The sequence below is a fragment of the Micromys minutus genome (assembly GCF_963924665.1).
Source record: "Micromys minutus genome assembly, chromosome: 27".
Lineage (NCBI taxonomy): Eukaryota > Metazoa > Chordata > Mammalia > Rodentia > Muridae > Micromys > Micromys minutus.
The window spans coordinates 2,029,370-2,041,498 of NC_137962.1; positions in this window are offsets into that span (position 1 = coordinate 2,029,370).

The following is a 12,129-nucleotide window of genomic DNA, read 5'->3' on the forward strand; positions in this document are numbered from 1 at the left end:
ACACACTTGTGAGGCTCCATTCCACTAGAAAATGACAGATTTCATTTGCAGTAAGCTTCTCCTTATGCAGGATGTTAGCTCTGTGAAAAGACGGCCTTACATTCCTGGTAGCAAGCTTGTCTAGAGGCTGTCAAGAACCACTGGGATCTTAACAAAGGGTCTCATAACCATGACTTCATGTTAACTCAGGAGCAGTCCCATTGTCCTTGTGTTTTTGTCTACACACACACATACACACACACACACACACACACACACACACACACACACACACACACACGCACCGGCCTGCAAGCATATTTGCAAACTCTGCAGACCAGAATAATAGGCAGTTTTGTTCACTAAATCAGTGAGAGCTTCTCTGCTCGGCTGCGTTTGTTTCCCATCCTTCCCTCTGTGCCTTAGTTTATGGAGCTAAAAGCAGCCTGTTAGCACTTGAAACATTCTGCCTGGAAAGAGTTTCTTAGGTTCCCAAGCTCATAAGACATGTTTCCCATCTTCCCCAGTTAAACATAGTGCCAAACTTCCAAAACCTACATGCCATAGGTTGTGTCTCCTTGTTCCTAAGTGAAGAGTAGGTGTTTTATGTTTTTATTGTAGAAGGAGCCTATATCCAACGCCTGACTTCTGTTTAAGCTAGCTATTTCTATTAACAAATTTAGTGACATAAAATGGTGAGTGAGTGTGTGTGTGTGTGTGTGTGTGCCTGTGTGTGTGCATGTGTGTCCCCCATAATTTTGAAATCTGGGTGGGACTCAATCGAGTTCTGCTGGTCTTGCCCTGGTTGACTAAGAAACAGAATCAGGCTCAGACTGAGAGAATCAACAACTGCTGTTTTCAACGACCCACAAAAAAACCGAGCTCCAAGACATTGTTTCCCCTCAACCATTCTGAGCAATCTAGTGATGTTTCTGAAAGATTTCATAAACTAAAGTTTCTGCTCACTCTTATGGGTATTCAGTGCTGCTGTGGATTTAATATGGTGGCCTCAGTGAAAAAGGCCATTGTTCCTCAATGTCTTGCTGAAAAATAAATCTGAGACAAATAATCATTTGTAGCTGGGTGAAATGGTTCAGCTGGGACCAAACAGTCAGGCCACAGAAGACCTTCGACATTGCTCTCAATATTATTCCAAAGACACCACAGTAGTTCCTAGGACTTTATCAGCTTTTCAAAAGATGTCAAGAAATACTGGAGCCACCCAAATCATCACACTTCAAGTGCATCTGTGTAAGTGTCAGAAGTTCAGCTGTGCAAGGGTCACAAGTGTAGCTGTGTAAGGGTCACAATGTGTGTTTGACCTGTCTTCTTTAGGTGACACTTGGATTTCAACAAAGATTTCACCAAATCTCAGTTGGATGAACTGAGATTTCTGTACTTAAAACAACAGAATCGTACAAGTCCCTAAAAAGGTAGAAAATGGAGTGGTTTTAGTCCTTGCTGTTCTTCATCTTAAAACTATCAGCCATATTTTTTTCCAAACATTTACTAAGAAATTGAAAGGAAAGCAAGGTGTCTAAGAGTTACTACTACTGTGGACCAGTTAGTTACCTAGTGCTGTTCTATACCATATACCAAAAGTGGCTACTTCCCATGGGCCACACATTTAACCTCAGGCTCACAGCCTGTGAAAGGTATATCACTGCAGTTTTACCAGAGAGGCTTCCTTAGAACTTGGAAAGCTTAGTCTCACATAAAGTTTACACCCACAAACCAGCCAAGAACCATAGGTCAAAAGATAAGCACATATTTTCAGAAAGCCTCCTATGTAGCAGAATTGTGCCAGTTTCCTAGCAACAATGACTCCCGTCCCAGACTGAGAGGAGGAGAGGATTCTGGAGACTACTGAAGAGAGGTCAATGGTATACAATCTGACTATTACTAGTGGGTCTATAATTCTCTAGACAAGTGTGGTAGGTTGAATGAGAATGGTCCCCATAGGCTCACATATTTGCTTATCCCCCAGTTGATGCACTGTTTAGGAGAATTGGGAGCCATGGTCTTGTTAGAGGAGGTGTGTTTCGGGGAGTGGGTTTTGAGGTTTCAAGTCCCCCCATTACCCCCTTCTCTGCCTGCTATCTTCAGATCAGGATCTAAAGCTCTCAGTTTCTGCCCCAGTGTCATACCAGCCTGCCTGCCACCATGTTCCTTGCTGTACTGTCCATATTCTAACTCTCTTTTAAAATGTGCCTTCGACATGATATTTCTTCACAGCAACTGAACTGTAATTTATATGCCAAGCCTTTAAAACTTTAGGTTTTATGCAGAAACTAACTTTTTGAGTCTTCCTTTACAGAGGCAAAATAATTTCTATGTAAATTATTAAATAACCAATTTACCTGTGAATGGACAGACTCCAGGGAGCTCACAGCAAGTGCCCAGCTCCTCTCAGAGGGAGGGATGAGCTATCTAATCTTGTGGCATCACCATAATTACTAAGGAAGGACAGAAGAAATGATTAACAAAGAAAACTTTCACATTCAGGAGCACAGGGTATAGCATGAACTTAACACTCCTTAAAACTGATGTCTTGAGCTGGGCAGTGGTGGTGTAAGCCTTTAATCTCAGTATTAAGGAGGCAGAGGCATACAGATCTTTGAGCCCAAGGCCAGCCTGGTCTAGGACAGCCAGGGATACACAGAGACTGTATTAAAAAAAATAAAAAAAATAAAAAATAAAAAAATAAAAATAAACAACAACAACAATAAAAACCCCACCAATCTAAAATCTTGTCCTTGAAAATTGGCCTCAAAATTTCCTAAATTAGAGTAATTCAGGAGCTGTACTTAATAGGCTATTTTACATTAAGTCTTGCTGCAAAGTACAGCAAGTCAAAATACAAGTCAAATCAGAAGACTTCTTGCCCAGTATGTCAAATTATGTGAAAGATAATACAGTATATCCTAATATATTGAGTCTAGCATTGTGAATTGTATTTGTCACTCAGAATTTAGAACTGTAGTACTTTCAGAGTTTTGCTTGGAAAGACTATCCAGGCTCAGAGATAGTATGCTCCTGAGGGTGGTTCTGTGGAGCATCCCTCACAGTCCATTCCTTGCTGGACACTGAACACACAGGTCAGAGTGAGTGCAGAAAATATGTGTTGTGAACAGTACTTGGCTTTCTTAAATTTTTAAAGAGACCAAGAAAGGCTGAATCTCAGTTAAACCACTTACTAGCTTTTGAGTGAGAAGGATATTGCAGTCAGATGTCAACAAGGAATGTGAAGGTAGCCAGGATTCAGTCCAGAGATTTCAGCCTGCTGGTCAAACATGCCAAAGCTCAGGTTGCATGTGCTAATGAAAGAGGCAAAACTGAGGCACTGAGACAGGAAGGCTGAGCACAGAGTCTAGCACATCCTCTGTCACAGGCTTCTCAAGATCTGAGCTCAGAAAGGGGAAAGGATTTGGGGTAAATGAGTTAAGATAGCTTTAGCCTTGAGCATCAACTGTCCTCCTAAAGTGGTTCATTCTCTACACAGAGAAATACAACCAATAAAAGCATGGCACTTATCTCCAGAATATCCACCTGTGAATCAGAAGCCCCGGGTTACCACCATGTTCCTTAATTGTTAAACATACTATAGAGTTCTGAAAGCTTAAAAGGGGAGCAGAGGGGAGGGAAGGAGAGGAGAATGGGAGGAGGAAGATGGAGAGGGAGAAGGGAAGAGGGGAAGAGAAGGAAATGGGGGGCAAAGAGGATGTGAGTACTTAAGTAGATGTTTAGCCACTTAACAGTAACTCCATTATTCTCCATTCACCAGGGGATGATGCACTGTTCTTCCATATTGGCTGGAAGATTTTATTAAGATATTCTGAAGGCCATCAACTATGACTATACAAGTCAGAAACAGAAAAGATCACACAGGCAAGTGTCTGTGTAAATAAGTAGCTTGAGCAAAGTCAGTGCATACAAGGTTAATAAAAAACAAATTATGCAGATGCTATAAATAAAAAGCAACTAAATTCTATTTATATATGACAAGAACAATAAATATCTAGAAAGAAAAGACCTAGAAGAAACAATAAATAGCTAGAAGAAACTAGAGGCCTGGTTTTGTATACACACAAACTATGAACTGCTATTGGATTTAAGATGGAGGAATTATGCACACAGAGTAGAAGACTTGGTGTTGAAAAGCATCATATCTCCTCAAACTGAGTTGGGAAACAGTGAAATTGAGAAAAGGTGCCAGTATGATCTTGTTGGTTTGCTGGGCTTTACTCCTCAAAGTAAAGGCTGGCTGGTATAATTTAAGGTCAAGTTGACCTTAAAAAGTATACAGAAACACAAGGGACCAATTGGGGCACAATCAGTGTCAAAGAATTATTTGGCAAAATATAAGTAGCTGGCGGGGGGGGGGGTGGAGAAAGTGCAGAGAAAATCACTACTATTTCTACTTCTTTCACAACGAAGTATCACACATCACAAATGTATTAACTCATGGTCAGAAGTCTTGTGGGCCAGCCTAATCTTTCTTCATTGGGTCTCACAAACAAAACCAAAGCAGAAGGGGCTTTGTCACTTTCAAGTTTCTAGAGGACAACCCATTTCCTTGCTCTTGGAGGAATCTGGGGATATGATGCTCCCTGTTTCCATGCTGACTCCATCCTATTTTCTTATGATCACCTTCAGAACCTCCTTCTGATGGCTCTTCAGTCATCTGTTCTGTGAAGCCTTCTGCTTTGCTTTCCTTTCCATCCTAAACAGTGCCCATTTCCCAGGGTTTCTGAGGGGAAACCACAACTTGTCTCTACCCAAAGCTCTCTTGGTTTCTTTACTCTTGCAGCAGGCTTTTAACACTACAGAGCCCAAATTGCCAAGTAGATTTTCAGCCTCTAGGCTGAAGGCGCTATAGGAGCTAGCTGAGCTCACAGGTGCCGACTCATCTTAGTCCTCCCTTTGCCAAATTCCCTAGTCTTCAGCCACATTTTCTTCTGGATGATCAGAATGGATTTTTTGCTGGGTAACGGTCATTGCTAGAACTAGTGACTACTGTATCCCAACTCTTTCTCTGCCTGAATGGAAACTGTTAGTGCATGCTGGGTGTGTTGGACCAAGTGGTTTGCATGTGTTGGTTATCTGATATCAAAGGGCCACCTAAAGATAGGACAGGACAATGCTGTTCTTGATCAACACTGCTTAGAAACTTGAGCCTTCTCCCAGAATGGTATCTTCACACTGAGGGGACAGGTGAAACATGAATATGTGGTAGGTACAGTGGCAGATTACAACAGACAGTTGACTCCTCAAACATCCTTTTCATTTCTTGCTACAGACTTGGTCACCCAGAATGGAGACATCTGTGAGCTTCTAGATGGCAATTTGAGAAATGTGTTACATAGCAATTTTTTTTTTATTTTAAAAAAATGTATTTACTTAGAAGCATTCAGAATGTCAACAAAACAGCTGAAATTTTTTGCAATTATAGAGTGGTACTGAGTTAACAGAACAATTATCTTTTTATAGCTGCATCAGAGACAACTGAGGATGAAAAAACAAAAACAAAATAAAACCAAAAGGAAAAAAAAACAGCCAAACTACTATCCCCATATATAACTAACTTGTGCTGTGCACCAACAAGAACCTGCTTTAAATTTCCATGCCAAATTAGAACCCTAGACTGTACCAGGCAAGGTTAGTGGCTATTGAAAATACCATCAGGATAGAGCTATATAAAGACATATTTAATAGTGTGTTAACTATACAAAAAAAAAAGACACTGTACAGTTTAAAAACAAATTTTCTACACCCTTACATTTCAATTTTCTTCTTTATAAGGAGCAAGTTATGTACAGGGGAGCTAAATGCTTTATAGACAAAAATAAACTTCAATAGAACCAACTTATTCATCATCATCATCATTGTCTTCTTCCTCCTTCTCATCATCTTCCTCCTCCTTTCACTTTTGGGGAGGTGGTTAGGCCAAAAGGACTTGTATGATGCTTCCATGACACCATGCATTGTGGATCATTTTGCTTTCTTTTTTTTTTAAACAACCTTATTTAAAAAGAACAACAGATACATATACAGATTATTAAAAGCATTTTAGCATAAATATATATGGATATATTTTTCACAGTACTTGGATTTTTTAAAGGTTTGATAATATGCATTGAAATCTCACTATTTACAAAGATCATAAAGTATATGTAAAACAAAATGTAACATGAAAATAGTCAAAGTATTTGGTATGTAAAGACTACCAAAAATTGCCACAGGCAATTAGCTCTTGACTTATTAATGGTTTAAGGTCTAGGTGTACCCCACTCTGAGAGGGTGCTATACACTTATTATTATTATTATTTCTAAGAAGGACTGAGGCTTCCACTTTTTGGCCTTTCTTTCTTTCTTTCTTTTTCTTTTTCTTTTTTTTTTTTTTTTTTTTTTTTGAGCTTTATACAGTCTATGAGTTGTTTCCTTGGGTATTCAAAGCTTTCTGAGGCTAGTATCCAATTATCAGTGACTGCATATTGTATGTTCTTTTGTAACTGGGTTACCTCACTCAGGATGATATTCTCTAGATACATCCATTTTTCTAGGAGTTTAATATAAAGTCATTGTTTCTAACAGCTGAGTAGTACTCCATTGTGTAAATATACCACAATTTCTGTATTCATTCATCTACTGAAGGACATCTGGGTTCTTTCCAGCTTCTGACTATTATAAATAAGGCTGCGATGAACATGGTGGAGCATGTGTCCTTACTGTATGTTGGAGCATCTTTGGGGTATATGTCCAGACGTGGAATAACTGGGTCTTTAGTTAGTACTATGTCCAATTTTCTGAGGAACCGCCAGACTGATTTCCAGAGTGGTTGTACCAGCTTACAACCCTGCCAGCAGTGGAAGAGTGTTCCTCTTTCTCCACATCCTCACCAGCATGTGCTGTCATCTGAATTTTTTATCTTAGCCTTTCTGACTGGTGTGAGGTGGAATCTCAGAGTTGTTTTGATTTCCATTTCCCTGATGACTAGGGATGTCGAGCATTTCCTTAGGTGCTTCTCAACCATTTGATATTCCTCAATTGAGAATTCATTGTTTAGCTCTGTGCCCCATTTTTTAATAGGATTGTTTGAGTCTCTGGAGTCTAACTTCTTGAGTTCTTTGTATATATTGAATATTAGACCTCTATCAGATGTGGGGTTGGTAAAGATCTTTTCCCAATCTGTTCGTTATCGTTTTATTTTCTTAACAGTGTCCTTAGCCTTACAGAAACTTTGCAATCTCATTAAGTCCCATTTATTGATTCTTGATCTTAGAGCACCGTAAGATGACCATTTTTACAATATTGATCCTTCCAATCTATGACTTTCTCTTCCTTTTTTTTTCTTGCTCTTTTCAGCTTTGACCACACCCTTTTTTCTGCATCAGGTTTTCCTCTAGCTCTGTAGGCAGCAATATCCTCGTACGTCTCCTTCAGCTTGGCGGCCTTCTTCTCATATGGCTGCTTGTCATCCAAGGGAGTGTTGTTCCACATCTCCCCTAGTTTTTTTGTAACATCACCAATGGATAAGCCAGGATGCTTGCCTTTGATTTTGGGGTGGTACTTAGAAGAGACCAAGAAGGCTGAATGAGGCCTCTTAGGTGTATTGGGGTTCTTGAACTTCTTTTTGGTCTCCCCCCCAAAAAATGTAGGGGGTGTAGGTTTTCATTTCTTTCATAACAAGCCTTCTGTTCCCTTTTCTTTGGCAGGCATGGTCTTCCATCTCTCTGAGCACTTCTTGGAGAACTGAGAAGTTGACAGAAGCATCCAGGTGCTTCTTCTTCTGCTCCTCCCGGCAGCTTTGCACAAAGAATGCATATGAGGACATTTTGCCTCTCGGCTTCTTAGGATCTCCTTTGCCCATGTTAAGTTGATTTTCCTCCATGAGGCACAGAGTCATCAGTGCCCATCTGGCTCTCACTTGCCCCAGCACTGTCTCTGTGGAGCTCAATGGACTGCAATGGCTGTGAGAGCGAGAACCAGATGAACATCACATAGTGATTTAAGTAACTTTGAGCCATTTACCTTCCTTTATTCCTTCCTGTGCAGGGTATGGGTATAACTGATGGGATTCAACTGCTTTAGATCAAGAATTGGCTTTAAGTATAAAAAGTATACTTGAAACAACAGGAATCTAGGATTCTGACCATTTTCTGAAGCAAAACCCCTTTACCAGGTCAGGACACAAGTTTCTGTTTTGTTTCTGTTATTGTTATCTTGGGATTTTTGATATCTGTGCCTGGAGCTAATGTAATCACTGCAGTTCAAACCACAGTTCTCAAACTGGAGGTGTGATCTGCAGAGTTTCAGTGTTTGTTTTTAAGGCAGTTTGTGTGTTCAAAAACTTTTTCCTAATACATTAAGGCATTGTTTCTTTTTCTGTCACGGTACGTTTACTGACAGCAAAAGTAAAAGTATGCCTGCAGCTACAGAGAGTGAGGTAGTGTGCCTGGAGCCCAGGAATCTGAGCTCGACATGGGAAACACAAGTAAATAGGAGAAGAAGAAAGGAGGAAGAGAAAGAGAGAAGATGGAAGAGAGGGTGGAGTGGAAGTTGAGGGAAAAAAGAAGAGAGAGAAGGAAGGAGTCAGGAGGAACAAGCCTAGATCTGAGCAGGACCTAAGCAGACACTGTGTTCTTCACTGCCAAGCTTACAGTTTGAACTCGAAGATATAGTCAAGCAAAAGACCACTAATACATATTCCCTCCTTTTGCAACCAGTATTCTGTGTAAGGTTTTATTTTCTCCAAGCCAAACAATATCCAACAGATCAAAACAGGTGAGAATCTAGCTGTTTCTAGTAACCCAGACATTAAAGACATTTGGGAAAACTGTAAAACTCTTTTCTCTTCACTAACTTTTGAAAAATAATTTTCATAAAGTATGTATCACTTATGTAAGCATGAAGTTGGTTTGTAGCTATACTAAATGAATAAATTATTTTCATAACATGTTAGTTGCATCTCTAGCTCGGTATTACATAAAAGCCATTTGGGGAACCTCAAATGTTTGGAGAATAAAGGCATCTTGAAGAAAAAAAAATGTTTAAAATCTTTGATACTGAATTTAAGACATAACCACAAAGCTGTTCTCTTATGAAAACACACGTTAATCCCCAAAGTGAAGAATCAGTGCATACTGCAAAGGAAATGGGGGAGAACGGGAATGGGCAGAGTTTCAAAATTGATGAGATGACAACAGCTATTAGCTCCAACACTCACCTTCTGAAAATAAGCCAAGAGTACTTCTTTTCTTAAAAAGGTCCCACAATGAATCCCCCCCCCCACTTGAAATTACATATGTAGATCATGCTGGCCTTGAAGTCTCAGAACTCACCCTGGGGCCTCCCAAGTGCTAGGATTAAAAGCCTGCACCATCACACCCAGCCCTTGAAATTGATTTTTAAATAAAGAACGCTTGTACACCCTGCATTTCTCATTAAGTATTTCATTACCTGTAATAAAAACAGTGGCACAGAGAACTACCTGTAATCAGCTTTCCAGAAGCAAAATGTGTAAAGGTCAGAAGTGGTGCAGAATGTCACACGACAATCTGTTAGGATGGATACAGGTGTCCAAAGGACTCTCTGAAGACCCAGTTGGCACTCTAGTTCCAAAAGAGGAAATCAGAGTGACTTGGGTGACTAGTCCCTCTTCAGACAAGGAGCCACTGAGCAGAGTAAAGGCCAGGTTCCTTTCAGAGCCTTGGAGCCAGTGAGCAGAGAGGAAACATCTGTTCCTCAGACCTGACATTTAAAGCCCAGCTAACCTTTTTCTTTTGAGAATGTTTGATTGGTATGTTTTTAAAGTCACAGTACGGAACAGAAAAGTATCCTAAAGCCTACTTCTGTGGTCCTGAGGTTCGGAAAAAGAAAGCAGGAGAAAAGCACGGGAGGTGTACACAAATGGGGTCTGACGCACAACAGGAGTGCTGCCTGAACTTCCAGAACTTCCAGGTCAGGGTCCAAGAAGATCCTTATTCCTAAGGTACCTCCCAGCTTGTTTTGTGCTATTTTTGCATTAGCAGTCTTTTAAAGCCCATTTCTGTGTAGTATCTATGCATGTGCTTTGTGAATGCTAAAACACTATGTAAATGCAGTTTGCATACTATTATCAAATTCAAGGTCAACTGAATTTCACCATCTCACATACTTACTTAATCCTACTACTCTGGAAGGTCTCCTCCTCACCTCCTCCCTCACTTTTTTCCCACTTAAACAAGAAGTTCTTGTAATTACAGAAAATGGTGTTATCTCTCCAAGGCAATGAGGTAAGCTTGCACATCTTCATACCTCAGCTTGTGAAAAACATCAGTGACATCCATGCTCTACGCCAAGGTGAAACATATCATCAAGAGACACCCAGCCCCATCCCACCTCACCTCCCCAACCCCTCCCAACCTTTATCCCACAAAGACCTGACACCTCCACTGATAAAACAGCAACAACCACCACCAAAAAGCCAAGCCCCCAGCCAAACCACCCTAACTCTGTTTGTCAGTCCTAATAGGTCAGCAGCACAGATTGCTGTTGAACACAACACATGACAAAACCAGCTACTGACTGCCAGGTTAATCCCAAAATCACCTCTCCACGCTCTTGGGACACTTTCTTCTACTGCCATCCATTTAACATCTGATACATATTCATCCTAACACTGGGAGTGTTGATGTTTAGGGTTAGTCCAGACATTGAGTGTAAAGAGGAAAACACTCACAATGCACTCCAAGGGGAAATATTATTTCCTATGTCTGAGATTAACACAACATCATTTTCCTAGAAACTAGGAATGCTTCTCTGCACAGCCACCTATCTGTGCATGCTCGCTTCCTGTCTTCCCTGACAACCCCATTTTGGATCACTGGTATTTCTAATCCTATACTCTTGTGCCATCTGTTAACCCTAACACTGAAATAAAAACATTTTACGTGTGCATTTATTTCTGTGTTCTTTTCCCTCACCTTTGTTGCCAGCAGAATAATCTTTATGGTGGTATATGCCTCTAACTCCAGCACTTGAAAACAGATAAAAAATAATGTCCTCAAATTGATACCAGCATAGTGAGACTTGGTGTCAAGAAGAGACCCTTCAAAAAAAAAAAAAAAGAAAGAAAGAAAAAAGAAAAACAGCCTAGGGAGAACCACAAAGATGGGCAAATATCAGGATGGGCCATCTGTGCTGGGCAGTGGGCAGCCCTATCTCATCCTGTGTTTAAGTGTTCATGACATAGGAATGCAGACCACTGACCACCTGTGACCCTCCAGCACCCACCAATGAAATTTTAGATTACCTAATTCTTCTAGAGAGTTCCCTGGGTTCCGTATAAGAAGGCCTGTGTGCCTTTGCCCAAAAATGGTTGACCCTACATGCTGGTTGTTTCTGCAGAATAAATACTCTTTCTCTTTGTGTAAAAAAAAAATGCAATTAGATAAATAATAGGTTATTTCATCATGTAAATATATCTCCAAAATAACTTCATTCAAACAAAAACACCTATTGTGACCTAAACCATTTATCATGCTAACATATATATAGAATCCTAACAAATGCATGAAAACGATATATTCTGTAATCTCCTTGATCTAATGCAAATAAATAGTTGTGCTTAAAAAAAGAGAGAGAAAAATAAAAACACCTCACAAACAATAGGTATTGGTGCCTTGGACAGTTCCTAAGCACACTGTATGTAACCAAACTCACAGAATTTATCAAGCAAAGCTTGAGATTTCAAATAAGAACTGCTTAGGTTATACATGAGAAAATGTTTTTCTTTAAAAATAATATTTTTTCTTTGTAAAAAGAATTTGAATTTCTTTATTAAAACAGCAGATAACATGAAGTTCATGAAAATGATGTCCTATCACATAAGACCATATGCTGTACACATGGACAAAACGAATTCAAGTCCACTGGGAAGTAATGGGCCACCTGCACCAACAGCACTGCTGGGATTAACTGTGGCCCTGTGTATGAAACAGTGCAGCACACAGCAACAAGGCAGTGTTCATAAAAGGAAGGTGACAGTGTTGCTACTGCCACCACCATCACAGTGCAATCCAAAACACATTTCTTATCATTTCAAATAATTCACGGTATGAACGGGAATCTACTTTCTAAGTCTACACAACTTTACATGAGGAAAAGCAG